The following is a 19306-nucleotide window of genomic DNA, read 5'->3' as shown; positions in this document are numbered from 1 at the left end:
ATCCTCTCAATGGTTGGCAGTGAGTATGTTCTCCAACTACGGAAGGGCAGAGAAACGAAGCAGACACAACTCCTGCACGCATTGCAGGTGAGCGCGCGTGTGAGCGTGAACATAACCGGAGAAGCCGTCATGACTGCTTGCGTCGAATTGGTCACTAGGAACGGTCGACCATTTCGCATGATTGATGACTCCCGGTTTCAAAAACTCATTGACCCTATATTGCAGGGCCTTAAGAAAAGAATGACTGTGAGCGCCGAGAGTGTTCCATTACCAGTGGCTCAAGAAGCAAAAAAAAGCAAGAAAATTGATTTCACACACAATTCAAGATCGTCGTGTTTCGCTAAATATGGGCAGTGCTACAAGCCTTAATCGAGCAATCCTTAGCATCAATGTACATTTTATTGAAGATGGCAGGGTTCGCCTGCAGACACTGGCTATGAAAGAACTTTGAGCGGCCCACCGCGGAAAACTTAAGCGTGCAGTTCTTGGTGTGCTCTCTAAATACGGAGTAGCTCTGGACCAAGTGTGCAGGTAACGACGGACAATGGGGTGAACATGGTTAGAGCAGTTGCTCTTCTAGCAGAGCCAGCATCTGAAGACGAAGACGTGCGGCCAGATGAAAATTTAAGCGACTGGCCTTGCCTAACCGAGTTGGAAGGAGACTTCACATTTTCAGATGATGGGCCACTCCTTCAAGGGATGAGGTGCGCCGTTCACGCACAGCAACATGCAGTGCACGATGCGCTGAAATGTTCAGCAGTGAAGGACCTTGTTATCAAAGCACGCAACATAGTGGAAAAAAATGCGGGCACCAGCGGTGATGCCCCTCCTTCGCAAGCTAAAATTGAAGAAATCAATTTTGGACTGTATGACACGGTGGATGTCGACAAGCGCCATGCTTAAACGGCTGCTGGAACTCCGAGAATTCTGCGACCTTATAGCTATGAAGGTGAGCTCTCTCTTACAGAAAAAGACTGGCAGAGCATCAAAAACGTGGTGGCTGCACTGGCTCTCGCTGAGAAAGCCACTGTTGAACCCCAAAGGGAACAGTTCCCGATAGGTGATTTTTATAGCACCTGGCTTAAATGTCGCCTAGAGATTTCTAAAATGGACACCTCGATAACCAGCAACATGGCGATTGCCATGAAAAGGCACGAGAAGTTGTTGCTAGGCTGCGACCTTTTCTGTGCAGCTATTTATTTAGATCCTCGCTACCACGTAACATTGACTAGTGAAGAAAGGTGCCGACCAAACAGCATCTGGTGACCACATGGAGGCGGCTTCGTGGGATCGTCGGAAGCAATCAAGTACAATTAATAGCGGCAGCAGAATATCTCTCTAGGAGCTTACGAGCTGAGGATGAACTAGATACGTTCCTTATGGAAAGAGAAGAAGACTGCCTACAACCAGCTAGTGACAGTTCACTCAAAGTCGAAAGAGTACACAGCCTACTCGATGCATTCGAGAAGGTGCCCGTAGTAAGCAATGATTTGAATTTGCTGGACTATTGGGAGAAAGAAGAGTTGCGGTGCCCAGACCTGTTTCACTTGCCACAGTAGCGCTTGCGGTGCCGGCCACACAAGTTAGCGCCGAGAGGGCATTTTCAGGGCTCGTATACGGCCTGCCTAGTCATCCAACGGGGTTGATTCCAACAAACCTTGATGACGTCCTCTTCCTTCGGTCTTTCTGCCAAATCAAAATTTGCAGCATTTTGTGAGCACATAATAAAATGCTGGGAAGCGGCAAAGGTGTCACATTAAGCTTATTGGTAATCGTACAAGCCAACACTGCACTCTAACCTAAAAGTGGTTGCGGGTGAAGATGCATTGGAAGATTGTTCATAGAGCTTGAAAAAAGTCTGCACGGAATAAAATGGAAAAATGTAATACCTGCGAGATAAGTATGCCGTACATCCGATAAATACTGCTGGAAACATTTACTGCAAAAAATGCCTATTAAAATATGCGAAAGATATGCAATGTGCACACTCGAAGTAGAAGAAATGCACACAACTGATAAAGGTAAGGAGCTCAGTGAGCATGCGAATAACTTATATTAAAGCCCTTGTATTTGGCTAAACGGGGTAGTTTATTCTCCCTAAAAGAGCTTTAAAATCGCTTAATATAGATAGAATGCAGCATGAGTGTCAATACTGAATAGCGCCGTTTGCTTTTATATCCTAGGTTTCCTAGCTGCTTTATTCCAGAGCATAGGTAAACCGTTAGCGGCTCTTTAAAACTGTAGTTTCTAGTTTCTTTTATGGTGCTGTACCTTGCGTCTGAAGATATTTTTACCACTCGCCCGACAGCACCACCAAATATTATGCATAGTCTGTAGTTCCACAACCCATCAGGTTCTTTTCTTATTATTAGGCTCAACTTAATGTAAAGTCCGTATATACTATCAGTTTGCGTTAGATACTAGGGAGTTTTAGAATAGGGGCCCCAATAGTTTGGGGCCCCAAAGAGCTTTGCGGGTGTTAGCGTTGGGACACGTAGGAGTGAAGAGTTTTAGAATAGGGTTTGACGTTTGCGGATAGCGTCTTGCGCTGACAGCGCCACTACGGCGTCAAAGAAAAACTATTAGAAATAATTAAATGAAATATACCATTTTATGATAGGAATAATAATTTTTACTTGCGTGTATTCGCGTTTAAGTACAATTTAGAGGTTATTCTCTGTAAGCCGCAAACAATTAGTTGCGCTTAGTTTTGAGCAAACCAACTTTACTAGCCTTCACCAGCCAAGCTTAGCCGTGTTAGGCCTACGAGCCATAAAATCCACAATCGAATTCAAAATCAGCGGCGTCTAATGAGTCAATCTTCATAACACACGCTAGTTGAGAGGAAGCGATAACCGCACTCACTTCTCCTAGCTTGCGAACTTCACGCGTTACCGCGAATCGAACCCAGTTTTGTGCTAGGTTAGAGCCGTCGCTTCGATGGGTGCCGCCATGTTTGCCGACGCAAAGCTTTTGGGGCCGCTATTTGGGCTCCCGCTAAATCGGTGAAATAGCGTTCCCAACGCAAAACCCAAACGGAGTTTGCGTCTTGCGCATGCGCAGTGGCTTCGACGCTATTTCTTTGGGGCCCCAAAACGTTTGGGGCCCCTATTCTAAAACTCTCTACTGCCCTTCTCCCTGAATTTTCCTTTGAATTTAGGATAAGCTAGAATGTATATTCCGAGGCAACATATCATGGCTTATTTTTCATGCTTTCTATGTGAATGGTGTTTAATATTGTGTAACCTTTTCAATGTGTTGTCAATTTAAATGCATCCCCGGCCCCTTGTGAAGGCCTTCAGGGACATCAACAATAAATCCATATCTTCCTCTTATTCTCGTTAAATAAGTCGTTATGAACAAACAGCAGTGAGACAAACACTCGCAGTCCTCTACGTCACCGGTACTTTTTGTGCAGTGACATTGTTCCTTTGTTTACTGCTCTAAGAGAGCATGAGAATTAAAAAAGAACTTTGGGGCCTTCTTAACTCCACTTGTAAAGTAGATGTGACAGCATTTCCAAATAATATTGAATCTGCTCAACGTTAAAATCAAGGGGCGCATGGATTAAAGTCGATCAATGCGGATTAGCGGACAAACTGAGGTGGATTAGCGAGCTGAGTGGGTGAGCTAACGTGAAATAGTGGGATTGGTGTGTTGATTAATTTGGATTAGAGGAATCAGTGGACCGGTTAAGGCGGATTAGTCGGTCGGACCAACCTCGATATTTTTTGGGGTCCTTGGCATTTGCAAATTTTGCGGCGCCATCCCTCTCGACCAAACAGAAAATTTAGTTGCGCACAGAAAAGCCGGAAAGTTTTTAGGTGACGGCAACCTAAATGCTATAAAATGTCTTTCTTTATATCTTATTTATGCCAGTGGGCACCGCGGGGCGCTGCCCACTGGCCAGGAGGCTACATGCCTGCCTGCCAGAAGATTGCGGCGAGGATGCATTATTTGGAGACGAGATGCGGCCCGTCACTGGTCGGCGAGGGGAGTGGAGCACAAGATAGCACAAGGCGGCACCGCGGCGGTTACGTAGAGCCATTGTTGTTTTCCCTCAAGAAAAAAACCGCGGGGTATGAAACTGCGGGTTTTTGAGCCAAGAATGAAATTAACTTTAATTATAATAATGCACTAAAATAAATTAATAAAGTTGCGGCCATAAAGAGTAATGCTTTCACATTCACACACGTAAGCAGCCTTAAGTGTCCCTGCAAGCCTTTTATTTCGTTTCAGTTAGTGTTTTAATCGTTGGCCTCCCATGGAAAACATTTTGCTGTGGATTGTACAGTGAAGTTGGCCGAGGCACATCATTTACAAAAAGAAACCCACATTATGAATTTGTTTTTACGCCGATGTGACAGAGAAACGAAAACGCAGCACTAAAAGAGTAAAACAAAAAACACTCTTGATTTTTTAAAAATCCCAGCCATATAAACCCGTTTTAACCGGTTCGAACCGGAACAGAATGGTGGTCGGGAACCGAACGCGGAACCGAACCCGAAAGGCTGGAACCCGAACCCGTACCGAAGCCGAAAAAATTCCGGTTCGACGCCCTGAACTTGTAGAAGTGCAACTGCGCCGATAGCGGCCGCGCGAATGTGCCTCGAGTGTTCGTAGAATTGCATTTTTGGGGACAATAGAGTCAATCCCGGATATATCGTACTCGGTTATATAGTTGTTTATATCCCCTTGGAAATCTCATTCAAAAGTATAGCGCAGTGCACTACGCGTGTATTGTACTCGGCCCGGCGAGTGCTCTTCTTTTAGTGAGTTACCACTTCCTTTGCTGTCGGAATATATAATGTCGACGAAATTACGGCACTGTTTTGCCAGATGCTGTCAAACAAGGCATTGAACCTGGTGGTCAGGACATGCCATGGAGGAAAAAAAAAAGCACGATGTGTGTCTAAGTGTATTAAACGGCGTAGACGCGGCCTAGCACGCGCGATCAGCAGACAACTGCGCTGACGGCAGCACAGTGCATATCCACACAGGCTGGTTTGCTTCTGCACTGATTCCATTTCTTGAATAAAACGCGCTACAAGCACCTCAAGGCGCGCCAGGCACGCCGTGAGCTCTCATTCGGGCGACGTGGGCTTGTTGCGATTGGTACACCACACTGCAGCTCGAGTGACTTATTCGTATGCAAAAAACAAGTAAACCTTCATGCATACGACACTGCCCCGGGGAGGCAAAACCGTAAATTGCTGCTTTTCACGATTTCGGGAAATTGTCCGAAACGTGCGGAGGTTTCAGATAATTCTTCATATGGCGTGTTTAATATTTAGAATGATATATATATATATATATATCGAACTATTTCGCCATTCCCTTCGAGTTCGACATATCCGGATTCTACTCTATACTTTAAGATCGATAGTTGTTAACATGAACCATGCATCTGAGATGAAGCTTTAGCTCAGGGCCAACTTCGGTTTCCCCCATTCAAATACATGTAAAATGCGAAACGGCTGCACCACAACGCCACACCAATATTGTGCGCTATGAAACGGCATCGCGCATCAGAAACTTCCGAGCAGCGACGCGACACATGGCTTCACCTACGACGAAAGCATTATCATGCTTCGAAACGGAAAACAACGAGTAAGAACCTATCGAGCTTCCACTCTGCCATTGAAGAATTGACTTGCTGATTCCTGTGTATTATTCCTTATCCAACACCGTTCTGAACCTCAAGATGTTCAGACTGGTGTTGGTTGTTATGATTCAAACACAGGCGTGTGCAGTACAAATATACAGGTATATTTAATTCCGCATTTCCAGCTAAATATAGACACACTGGTGTTGGGTGTTATGATTCAGACACAGGCGTGTGCAGTACAAATATACAGGTATATTTAATTCCGGATTTCCAGCTTTGGCCCCTGTTTTCTTAGATATCAAAGGGGCCTACGACAACATCCTTCATGAAGCCATTCTCGATGCCCTAGATGACTTGGGTATTGGTGGCCGGCTCTACCTGTGGATTGTGAGCTACCTCAGCGGCCGTTTCGTTTACGTGTCCACGCCTGACGGAGAGACTAACCGTCATCAGGTATGCCGTGGAGTTCCTCAGGGAGGAGTTCTCAGCCCAACATTATTTAATGTGGCACTGATTGGCCTGGTGAGCGAACTTCCACCTCACATCCACATCAGTGCATATGCAGATGACATCTGCATCTGGGCTTCTGGTACAACGCCCACAACTACGTGCGAAATTACAACGGGCTGTGTCATCTACTTCACGATGCATACGGCGTCAGGGTTTGCGCTTAGCTGCCGAAAAATGTGCTGTGGTTGCATTCACGCGCAAATCCGTCTGCCGCTACCCGATCTCCATTAGCGGTGTCATAATACCTTATGTCTCCCACCACAGGTTCTTGGGCATTATCATCGACCGCGATTTGTCATGGACGAGGCATGTTAATAAGTTGAAGCAAGAACTTAATCTGTTTTGCCATGTTCTTCGCTTCGCAACAGGCATCAAATGGGGCCCCACGGAAGGCTCATTACTAAGACTTTATCAGTCTCTTTTCGTAGGCTACATTCGATACAGCCTTCCGATACTCTCAAACTTGAGCATTTCCTGCTTACGGACATTAGAGAGCGTCCAAGCGCAGGTACTCAAAATATGCCTCGGGTTGCCACGGCGTGCTTCCAACAAAGGCACAATTGAGGAAGCCCACGTATGCCCATTATCGATATACCTGTCCCACGAACCACTTCGTGTGTATTTACGCTTACTGACACGACACCATTGCCATCCATTGACGTCGGTTCTACATGAGCGGCCGGACAGCAGTTTCACAAGTGCACTCCGCTGCCATCTACCCCACATAACATCAGGCTATGCCCTTCCATATCACCCCGTCAAACCACCATGGGTGGTGGTTTAACCTTCCGTATGCGTACATGTCCCCGGCATACTAAAGAAATCACTGGTTCCCGTCAGTGGACTACAACAACTTGCTCTCGCGTACATCTGGTCAGAATACCAGACATATGTTCATGTTTACACAGACGGCTCCGCGTCACCAAAGGCATCGACAGCAGCTGTGGTGATACCAGCCCAACAGATGACTCGAGGTTTCATACTAGACCATAATTCTACATCAACCTCTGCAGAGCTTGTGGCTATTCGGGAAGCGATTCGCCACATCTTCGGGGAAAGACCTCAAGAGTGGTGCATTTTCACGGACTCAAAACCCGCGCTGCAAATTTTGGGATGCTTCCTGCGCCACACCGCATATCAGGTTCTGGCACTGCAGATCACCGAGCTACTTTCATGCGCTCAAGAAAAACACCACCGCATAGTGTTCCAATGGATCCCGGGACACTGTGGGTTCAACGGTAATGAGATCGCCGATGCTGCAGCAAGACGCGCCCTCAGCAATGGCCTGCGAACTGTAGTGCCATTCTCCAGGCCGGACATCACATGCCTCCTGTCGGAATTAATGAGGAGTGCGACGAGAAGATACTGGGCCCAGCCAGACGCTCGTCACGTCCGTCTTAAAAGGCTGGATCCCGATATGAAATTTCCTATTCTGCGTGGAATTCCACGCCCTCATGCATGCCTTACACAGACTGCGATTAGGCGTCGCCTTCACGCGCAAATATTTGCACATTGTTGGACGGACAGACTCCCCGGACTGTTCAGTGTGTGGTACTGTAGAGACTATAGAACATGTGCTCGTGGTGTGTCCTGAGTATGCGCGCGAAAGACTGACAATGGCAGATACATTTAGACATTTACAAAATGGACCACTGTCGGAGGACCTCTTGCTAGGCGCATGGCCACAGAGTTGGCAGACGACAGAGACAATGCGTGCATTTTCACGTTTCCTAGGTGACACGGGCCTGGACTCACGCCTGTGATACCAGTTGTGTAATGTGTCCTTCACTTCGTTCCTCCCATTATCATCCCCCATTGTGACCCTTTTTCTTCCCCTCTTCCCCTTCCCTTACGTAGAGTAGTAGGCCAGATGCTCCAATATCCGGCCGACCTCTCTACATTTTCCAATCATTAAAATACTCCTTCCTTCCTTCCAGCTTTGACAGCAGTCATGCTGTCTTGCTGTCGGACTACTGACATATTCGACAAACAATGTAGTACGTGAATATGAACACTACAGAAGAGAGAAGTTAGAAAATGCAGGCAGAAAACTACAGAAAGAGAAAGACAAAAAGAAAAGAGAAAGAAAGTAGAAAGAGGTAGAAGAGGTAATTCGAAAGCGCGAAAGTGGTTCATGGGTGACCACTGACTGAGTAAGTTAATGTGGGTGTCGGTGGGTAAATAAACATGTGACCTCTTCAACATGCGGTCATGACTGCAAGGATGTTTACCACTCGCTACTCTGTTGTCTCAAGAACACAACACATAGACAGTGCCTTGAGCAAGAACCGAATTTGACTCGCATCGACTTTTTTCTCTTGTCAAGGTGCTTGCCCATGGCCTTCAAAATTACGTCGCAAAGTTATGAAAAAACTTCAACGCTTCTTTGAAGATGCTGGCATTTGCGACGATTATTGACTCTACTGTGTCGTGGTAACATTATTAAGGCGAAAGCCTTAGACGGCTCATGGGACGAAAAATCGGACGTCTGGCGTTATGGCACCAAAATTCATAGGGAGTCGGACCCTCGACCTTTGGTGCCAGTCGAACCCACACCCTTTGGTGTTAATTAAGGCGAAGTTAAGGCACTCGAACCAGCCGAACCCCCGACCTTTGGTCGCAGTCGAGCCTACTACCTGTGGGGTTAATCAAGGCAAATTTAATTAAGGCACAGTTAATTAAGGCAGTTAATTAGGACACTCGTGTCCACTACCTTCGGTGGGAGTCGAACCCATTTGGAGATATGGGCGAACTGGCCATATCTCCAAGTTGGATTCCATTTGCCATTGCGAAGGTCGATAGTCAAACCTACGACCTCTGGTGGGAGTAGAGCCCGCGACCTTTGCTGTTAAAGCGAAGTTAATTCAGGCACTCGAACCAGCCGAACCCCCTACCTTTGGTTGGAGTCGAGCCCACGGCCTGTGGGTTTAAGGCAAAGTCAATTAAGGTACAGTTAATTAAGACAGAGTTAATTAGGGCACTCGTACCCACGACCTTTGGTGGGATTCGACCCCTCTTAGAGATAGAGGCGAACCGGCCATATCTTCAAGTTGGATTCCAATTGACATCGTCAAGGTCGAGAGTCGAACCCACAGCCTTTGGTGGGAGTCGAAACCACGACCTTTGGTGTTAATTAAGGCGAAGTTGATTAAGGCACTTGAACGCACGACCAAACACTGAGATAGGGGCGAACCGGCCATATGTCTCAAAGTTGGATTCTAATTGACATCGTGAAGGACGTGAGTCGAACCCACTAAATTGTTAATTAAGGCCCTAGAACCCTCGACCTTTTGGTGGGAGTCGAATCCGCGACATTTGGTGTTAATTAGGGTGAAGCTAATTAAGGTACAGTTAATTAAGGTGAAGTTAAGGCACTCGAACCCACGACCTTTGGTGGGAGAAAACAAGTAATAGGAAGTAACGCATTAGGATGAAAATATCAATTAACAGAATGAACGTCTAATGAGCGGGCCGGTTTTTCCCTTCATTCTCTTTGACGTATGCTAAAGAGGATGAACACTGTCGACGTATTTTTTTTATTCTATGTTATCACTAAAGCGTAAAGGCGTGCGTAGCCGTCGCCAGCAAACGGCGACAACTCCTCTATTTATACTTACGATTATAGGCCTTCGCGCCATCCTTTAATAAATACATTTTGTCATCATCATACTTACACACACACACACACACACACACACACACACACACACACACACACACACACACACACACACACACACACACACACACACACACACACACACACACACATATATATATATATATATATATATATATATATATATATATATATATATATATATATATATATATATATATATATATATTCAGTACAGTCGCTCAAATGTAGCACAAGGCCTTGTGACTATGAGGTCGAGCAAGGTGAACGCACGTAATGTCCAGCGCATCGTCATGAGTAGAGACCACATGTTTAGGCACTAGAACTGTGATGTAAGGACATATATAGGTGCCAAATAGTGTCGTAAATACAAATATTAAGAAGTTCGGCTGCGCAACGGAGGATAAATTGATTTTATAAAATAGCCGACCCCTATCTAGTGAAATTCACTTTTTTCGATAAAACGGAATGAGCCAAGTCCCGTAGGTCACCAGATTTATCCGAAATTTAGTGTGCCCAGGCACCACGTGAAAAGTTGTGACAGGAGTGACAAACTAGCACCATCTCAAGATGTTCGGGTCGAATATTGCGCCTTTCTTCACTTAGTGTTGGTTCGTATACAGGAAAGGAACGCTCAGCATCCACCGAAGTTACGGGCGCACATTTGTACTTCGAAACCTTTGATGATCTAGCGCCCTCTGAAGTTCCAGAATGTTCGCTGATGACAACGTTTGACCGTTCTTTCAGTGCCTAAACACGGGATGTTTGTCCAAGGCAGATTGAAGTTTCGAACTGCTCTGTGAGCAACAGGTCCATTGGGGATGGTGGCAAATCTTTGCTGAACGTCCTAAACGAGCCCCATATTACGGTTCAGAGTTGCGCCAGAGCACGCAAGTTTCTCGATGATGTCGGCTAAAAACGTGATGTGAGGGAGTGCAAAACTACGCCAAATCACCTTCAAGTTGTCGCCTATAGGGCAGTTCGAGCCCTTCTCACGGCGATCCTCTCGTCTGCTGTACAATAACATCATTTACAACAACGAAGTGTTTGTGGGAAAAATCGGCTGCCTTCAGCCAAGTTTCCCAGTTGGTAATAACTTTATATATAAAGAAAAAAAAACAATTCAGTGGTGATTTAATAACGTCGCATTGACGGTGGTACGGAGCAGACCGTCGTCAGTAGCACTATATGTATACTCACAGTCCTAATGTTTACGCATTAATAAAGGTCTAGGACAAAACTTCGAAAAAGACATTTTTAGTCACCGAAAATCCAATTTAGACACCAACATCGGTATAGGCACAATAAATGTGCCATTAAATGTGTTTCTAGGTCCAAAGTTCGTGCTTATTTGTTAAATAGGTACGACAAGGACGTGAGGAAAAAAAACAAAAATAGGGATTTTGCCTAAAAGTTCCGCTCTCTCGTTAGTCGTGAGTATCTTTGTCCTCGTCGTCTCCGAGCCATGCGCGTTGAGAGGCCGCACCCCGCCAGGAGCGAAACGGAAGAAAAGGAGGACGCGGCCTCCCCGATCGGACCAGCAGCGGCGGCACCCGAGGCGGCGAGCGCGGCCCCTCCCCCGCAGGGCCCCGATGGGCGACTTCCTGCGCCGGGTCGCGGACGCCCTGACGTGGTGCTGCACGTGCCGCCGGCCGCCTGCCGCCGGTAAGACCCCGTGCACCGGGTGGCGAGGTCGAGCGATTACCGCAGGCAACCACGTGGGTCTAGCGGTGCGTAACAGTTCTCGGAACGCGAAAACTCGGGAAAAGGCTTTCTTCGCTGCCTTAGAGCCTGCCATTGACGAATGCGTGCAGTGTGGGACCTACCTTTTCAAGCGGCAAATTATTTCAAGTTTTTCGCACTTTCCGCGCTCCGAATGCTTTTGCGGACAGATGTGACCATCAGCGTGGGCGTCCATCTGACGCCGCGCGATGACCGCGCAATGTGCTCCACTTGGCAAGATGTGTTCCACTTGGCCACACATTAATGCAGAGACAGCTAGGTACGCATTTTGGTCTCGAGACCAGAATGTATGCTTACACCATCGCAACGTCAGATAAAGGCGTCTATGCTGAGCGACATGCCACGCTGCCCCAAGTACACGCTCCGAGTCGCCTCACGCGCAGTCCCGGCAGCGCATGCTTGCGCCTGGGGCAGCGCAGGGAGTGTACTCTTCTGTCGGGCTTCATCCTGTGATCAAGGTCGTGGTGTCCACGCCTTGAAGATAACGCCTCTTTATGCCCGTACTAACACATTTAAGTACAATTTTTTTTCCACGTACAGTAGAGCTTTGGAATTCTCTACCGGGTAACATTCGTTCACTATCGCTGACAGATTTCATAGCTGCCACTGGTAAGCACCTCGCTAACATCTAAAGCGCTTCTTTTTGATCAGTTATATTTTTGTGCTTGTGTGTGTTTTTAATGTGTAATGTTTAGTAATGTATAATGTTCCCACTCCTACTTATATCCCTATATAGGGCTGCAGTATATGTCAATAAATAAACAAATGAAATGCGTTCCATTCAAATCCATTCAGCGCTGTAATGCTACCGAGGTTACCTGAAGGGGCGAACATTACTTGCGCGACGAATCGCAATGCGGAGGCTGATAATTAAATAAAGCATCGCTATAATTAACTCTTTAATTATTCACTTTAGGGTACATGTTGCAATTTACGCCGAGCAGTAGTGAAGTAGTGTCTGCTTAGCGGAAATCCTATATTAGCTCCATTTTTGAGACATTCGTCCGTATAATGCGCTACGAAAAAACATCGGCGTTCCAGCTAACAGTTCCCCCAAGGGCTCCTTGCGGAAGTTTGGACCGATCACATCTAGAACGCCAATGCATTTGTTATTAGATATTGGGGAAGGGTACCTCGAAAGCCTTAGGATTTCTGCTAAATAGACTGTTCGGCTGAAATTTCGCAGCTGCAACATATCCCTGAAGGGAATAATTAAAATAAAAGATAAACAAAATTTTAAAATATCTGCCATTGAAGTTGCGAGATCTCATGCCGGTAATTTCCGCCTCGTCAGATGTCCACTTGAGAAGGCGGAAGGGTGTTGCCACAAGAGATTAAAGAAAGCAGTTCGAACTAAAAATAAAATGAATCAGGTAGCATGAACTGAATATCTACAAACCTGAACAACCACATCGAAAAGGCACTTCCGGGCAAAGGCGTGTTTCCATAGTACGCAAGAGGAAACGAAATTATGCACACGCACTAGCCAGTTCATCAGTATTGCAATCGCTTTGAATCGCGCTTGCCACATACCAGCGAATACGTGTAGCATTCCGATTATTTTGCCGTAGCAAGTCAAATGCGTTATATATTTCGCTGACAGGATTAGCTATTTCTCTTCGAACACACACAAACGCAAGCACCTCTCACTCGGCCCACACACACACACGTGTGTGTGTGTGTGTGTGTGCGTGCGTGCGTGAAGGAGCTGGTAAAGCAGTCATTCACGTCTTTGTACTTTGGTTCCAGGAAGACAAAATTTCAGAAATTGGTCAGAATTGTGTATAGTCGGTGAAAAATAAAAAAAATGCAGCGGTAAATGCAACGATGCTCAACCCAAAAATAATTTGCATAGGTGGGCCAGTCAATTACGTTTGCGCATCTCCGAGATCTCATGGCGTAGCCGAACTAGTTCAAATATTGGCGTTGCGCGAGAACTGTTTGGAGCGCGGAGGCACAGGGGGCAGATGCAGTCGTTCTGCAGGCGGAGTTAGTACGAAATTATTAGGCTGTCACCGACTATGATTATATTGAAAAATAAGTACAACTGGTATACCGGACGATATCATTTGAATATTTAAACAAGGGTTTAACCGTTGCGAGGGTGCTTTCTTCACTTCATCCTTCAGTGCGGCGTGCACCAGATGGACGATTAGCCGCCGCAATTGATTATTTAACCAAAATTGGTTTACCATTTAACTAGTGGTGCGCGGGAGGCAACAGTGGTTTATGCGAGCTTAACAGCATGAAAGGTTGAGATATTCGTCGACAAAAAAATCACCTTATTCCGGCTGTGGTACCGAAACGGCGCACAAAGGGGCGCGGAAGCACAGGCCGTCGCTTGAGGGAAATGGGCGCTGTGACGGATGCTTTAAAGGAGGCCATCAGATTTCTTCTTGCTATAGCAATTATATCGACACTTCAGGTGCATTTTTGCCGTCGCCATCGCCGTGGTGTTCCGTATCAGGGCGATAACACCGTCGCCGCGCGCCGTATGATGCATGTGCGAGTGAAAGCGCGGTTAAAGCAGGCGAGGGGAGCCGACGATTCCGGCTCAATCTGGCGCGCGCGAGGGAGGAAATTCTGTCGCGCGAAAGGCTGTGGAGGGATGGGAGGGAGGGAGCGGTAAACCAGTAATTAGAAAATTGATTAACCGACTTTAGTTCATTGATGAACAGACTGCGACGGCTACTCGCTCACCTAGCGTCTGCCGAACTGAAGGGACGAGTACTCAAGATGGAATCCTTAGCAGTTACATAATTTTTTTAAATGTCTCCGCCGAAAGGAACAAGAAAAAAAAAAAGTCAGTATTTTCAACGCGAGCCTTCTCGGAGAAGGTAAATGTCGGACAGAAATCAAGGTCTATTTAGTAGTCGTAAAACTCATTCGTACTTGGAAATCATGGGTTTTCGCTGATTACAAAAAGAAAAAATAAGAAACTATGATCCTCTGATCGACCCAATTAAGTGAATTTGTGCTGCTTCCAGGGCTACGCGACGACGATTTCCCGACTACGACAGTATTCAAGACCGTCAGTTACGACGATGTGAGTACGCACTTGACGGTTCAACGCGAACTCTATGGTATATACGCTATGAAGTTGCCTTGCACGCGTCAAGTCTGATTTTGTCTTGATACGCACGCGCAGCGTAAGCTTCCATTTTCAGTGCACACTGTTTGTTACATTAAACTCGCCGGTATAAGTGGATTAAAAAATATTACATCGCATTACGAAACGCGGAAGACGCATACATGATGATAGCGGTAACTTCTCATGAGTCTAGAAGGCCTGCGGGGAAAAAGAACGCTGTGTATCGAGCGATACGAATCACGTAATAACACTGGACAACACAGCACCCATCTTTGCGCACATCGCGATTTCCGCGGCGACGCACGTCTATGCCTACACTATGCGCCGTATGAACTAATGTGCACACACACACACACACACACACACACACACACACACACACACACACACACACACACACACACACACACACACACACACACACACACACACACACACACACACACACACACACACACACACACACACACACACACACGCACGCACGCACGCGCACGCACGCACGCACGCACACACACACACACACACACACACACACACACACACACACACACACACACACACACACAGTAGAGTTTCGGATTATAATTGCCTTTAAAAGAACAGTTGAAAATGCAAGTGACAGTTATTTTATTAACAGATCTTATTATCAGTCCCACATGATGAACCATTAGGGACCGGTTAATTATGATACTGTACCTGGACCTGTCCCACCTCCCTTAAGGTAAAAATGGCAACTTTGGTTTTGTGCTTTCAAATATCGTTAGATGGCGCCAAGGAGCTCGGTAATTCGAACTGAAACTTGTTTTGGCGGGAACTGCTATTTGCCACACAATGCAGGCGTGGCAAATGGCACACTTACCCCCACCCCCCCGCACGCATGCACACACACTGTTTTTCTTTTTTTGGCGGGGGGAGGCAAATTATGAAAATGAATGAAGGTGGTCTGGTGACTCGTCGTCGTTCCGCTCAGTTCTGATCACCTTGGCACCGCCTTCCTCGTATCTTTTCAATCAGCATGGACGGCGCATTGTAGCGACCAAGACAGTGCAGAGCTCGATGCTGCGCAAGAAAATCATAAACCACTCGGATGGTACTAAGGACATCGTGGAGGAGATCATCACACCGGGCAGCCAGACGATGCTGTCGAGGGACCGGCCCATGACCGAGGCTGAGTTCCAGAAGGACTCGCTCGACTGGCACAACTACTACCGGTCGCTGCATGGCGTGCCTGCGCTCCAGCTGGACGCCAAGGCAAGATGAAACTGGCGCATCGGTATAATTTCATGCAAAGTTCGAGGCGGGGGGGGGGGGGAGTTAAAGTATGCCGTGCAATATGGTGCACTAAATTAAAGAGGCCTCGTAGCAGTGAACATTCCAGCCTCGCCGTGCGCTGTCGGTGCTGGCCTGGCGCATTTTCGATTCCACACAGGACACAGAAATAGCTGCGTGGATGCGCCAAGCCACTGGGCCGATTTTGGCCATGTCATGTGTGTCCCAGCCTGTCAGGACTGAAGAACTGAGGAGAAAGGCAAAAAATAAATAAAGGAATGACATTTTCTTTTAATTTTCATTGATAAATTAACCTACATTCGCCCAAGGGCTTTAGAGTGCAAGGAGAGAAAATAGAGCAATTTCATTTCAGTTTGTAATCAAGGTTTCGTGATCAAGTCAAACGCGTAAATTCTTTCCTTATTTTTTCCATCGTTTTGGTGGTGGCGGTCTTCATTGTAAATGAGGAGCTGCTCAAAAAGCGAAGCAGAGAAACAGAAAACAAAGCTCAACCAAGAGTCGACGCTAAAGAAGACAAGGTCGTCGTACGTAGTGGCTCAAATGATTCGACGATGAAATGTTTACGTCACTCTATTCTGTCTGTTTATGTATCTTTCTGGTGTTCATTATTCACTAATTTCGCATCTTGTTCGAATCATATTTCGCGCCTAATTACGTCAAACTTGTCTTCTTTAGCGTCGACACTTTCTTGATCATTTTTTTAACCAAGAGGCCAGGTGGGCTCATCCCGGAGAGTACAGTCTATGGGTGCAATGTGTATAATTTTCCCCTATATTGGTGCTAATTGCTCCCGTACCGTTATTTTACCTACTCTGCAGAATTTTATATACTTGGTGGCAGAATGCAAAAATGCCTGTGTACTTGGCACTTTAGTACTAGGTCCAACGTCGCCAAAAGTCGAACGTGCCGCTTGCATGTGTTCATTGCGTAGCCTCGGAGGTGGCAGACCTTTATTTCTCGCTTCTAGTGGACACCGCCGAAGCTACCTTCCAGGCACCATTGCCTTGCGTGAGCTTTGCTTAACCCAAGTGAACTCGCTCCATTGCCCAAAAGTGTGCCGTACGGCAGCTTTGCCTCAACATGTCTATACCTAGGCGGTACACCCTTTACAGGGGTATAGTGCCATGTAGTTAATTTTCGACTTACTGGCGCTGATTACGCCCGCACCGTTATTTTACCTACTGTGCGACTATTTCCCACTTCTTGTCTCGTTGAGGCTTAAATTTTGATGCCTCTTGTGACTTAGTACGACGCTCTGGAGAAGGGAAAGAGCCCTTTTTTTGGAAGTGTTAACAAGATACCCAGATCCCAGATACGCGAACCGTGTGAAGTCAGTTAAGAAGACTTGTCTTCAAAAAGAGCCGACCGCAACGGTGCTTTCAGCATACTGTTACCTACCGTATACGTCTTAATGAAGAGTTAAACTAGTACAAAACTTATGTGATGAAGTTGAAGTAAATTGCGCGTAAACCCACCGTAGAATCTGGCGCTTATTCACAACGATAGTTACTGTGTGTTCTTCCTTCCACTCGAGACAATATTTTTGCTGCCATCCAGCGCCGATTGCGCATGACGACTACGCTCAGCGCGCTCGGCTCGTCTTTGCAGCTGAGTGCTATGGCGAAAAAGTGGGCTATCACTCTCGCCAAGGAAGATCGCTTTGAACACAGCCCGGACACGGAATGCGGCGAAAATGTGTACGTCAAGTGGTCCAGCAACCCCAAGCATCAAATCACAGGTGACCGCTGGGCCCCAGAGCATGTAACAGAACCTTGTCGCATAATTTCTTACGAAACATTTAGCCATACCACATTTAGCCATGCATCAGAGAACTTAAAAAGTTAATGTAAACACCATGCTGATCTGTTTGACAGTAAAATAGAACAGCGTAATTCATGAATGCGGTGACCATTGCGTCAGCGTGTTTTCTCTATCGCTGCACCGCAATGAAATGAGCTACTTATCTGACTCGTGGCATTGCACTAAAGATATGATATTGTTTGTTCTAAATTGTTTGTTTTCAATGTCATTCCTTTATATTGAAGTCAAGACAGAATAAAAATCGTTTGTTGGCATCGTGTTTGTCTCTACTCGACTTCGGCCCATTTTTTTTACCTTCACCTTAATGCACCAACCTCCAATACGCTCCTGTATGAGGAGGACGTGATATCGCAAAGCAATGGGACGCAGGAAAGCACAAATACACGCGTTTCAGAAGCTCCTCTAAATAACACTCTCGCTCTCGTTCAACCGGACCTTTTCACGACGGATTCATTTACGTCCTGTGCGTTCCGCACCGCCCAGCTGTTGAGATCTTATAGACTGCAGAGATGCCAGTCGGACAGGCGATGGAAAGCGCGGTGGGTGCTTCGTGGTCTGTGCAGGGCGCGAGGCCGTCGAGTCGTGGTACAGCGAGATCTCCGATTACCGCTGGGACGGCACCGATCCGGACATCGACGCTGTCGGCCACTTCACGCAGGTCATCTGGAAGGAGACGACGCGCATGGGATGCGCGCAGGCCCGGGGTCCCACGAACAAGATTCTCGTCGTGGCAAATTACTCGCCACCCGGCAACGTGGTTGGCAAGTTCGCCACCTGTGTGCCGCCGCAGCAGTATTCAGCGGCTTGAGAAGAGGGCCTCTGGCCTTTCTCGTGGCCGCCTCGAAATTCGCCAGCATTCTTCGATGCGAGAGACTGCAGAGTCTTTGGTCGCACGAAGCGTATAGGATAAACTGCTCGCACATTAAATAAAAAGGACGCTTGCGGGTCACATTTGCTTTCGGCATTTGTTTGATCATATCGGCAGGATTTCGCGCACAGAGGACGAAAACACACGAAGTGACAGACATAAGCACAAACTTGTAACAGAATTTTATTAGTGGTGCAGAGGGACGTTTATGTTTGTAGTTTGATACTCGGGACACAGCGGTAAATCCACCGAATTGGCTAGACCCCCCCCCCCCCCCCAGCACAAGACTTCCCTCACAAAATCCCTCACAATTCCCTTACAATTCACAAAATCATCCCTTTCGCTTGGCTTCGCTTCTTGCACTGTGTTGTCACGGTGCCTATTGAAAACTGCAGAGGGTAATTATTAGCATGTGTTGGTAAATCACTGTCACACACATTGCTAGGTTCTTAGTAAGGCGCAGCTAGTGACGGTGAGGCTAGGATAACTAGTTCGGCAAGTTTGTCGCTTAAACAGGTCATGGCATAATACTTCGCTTGAACTCGTTGCATGTACTAAAGTGTTAATGCACTGTGCCTTTTTCACTGTGCTAAATGGCACAGTGTGACGTCATAGCGCAGTAACAGGAGATGAACATCTCGACGACTCTCGCACTTCCTGATACTTCGTTCAGTTCGCCTGCGATAGTAATGCGAGAGGAGGATGTTTGCACAGCATTTAGGCGCTTAGGCA

The sequence above is a fragment of the Dermacentor variabilis genome, chromosome 1 (assembly GCF_050947875.1).
Source record: "Dermacentor variabilis isolate Ectoservices chromosome 1, ASM5094787v1, whole genome shotgun sequence".
Taxonomy (NCBI): domain Eukaryota; kingdom Metazoa; phylum Arthropoda; class Arachnida; order Ixodida; family Ixodidae; genus Dermacentor; species Dermacentor variabilis.
Note: the sequence above shows the minus strand (reverse complement) of the source record.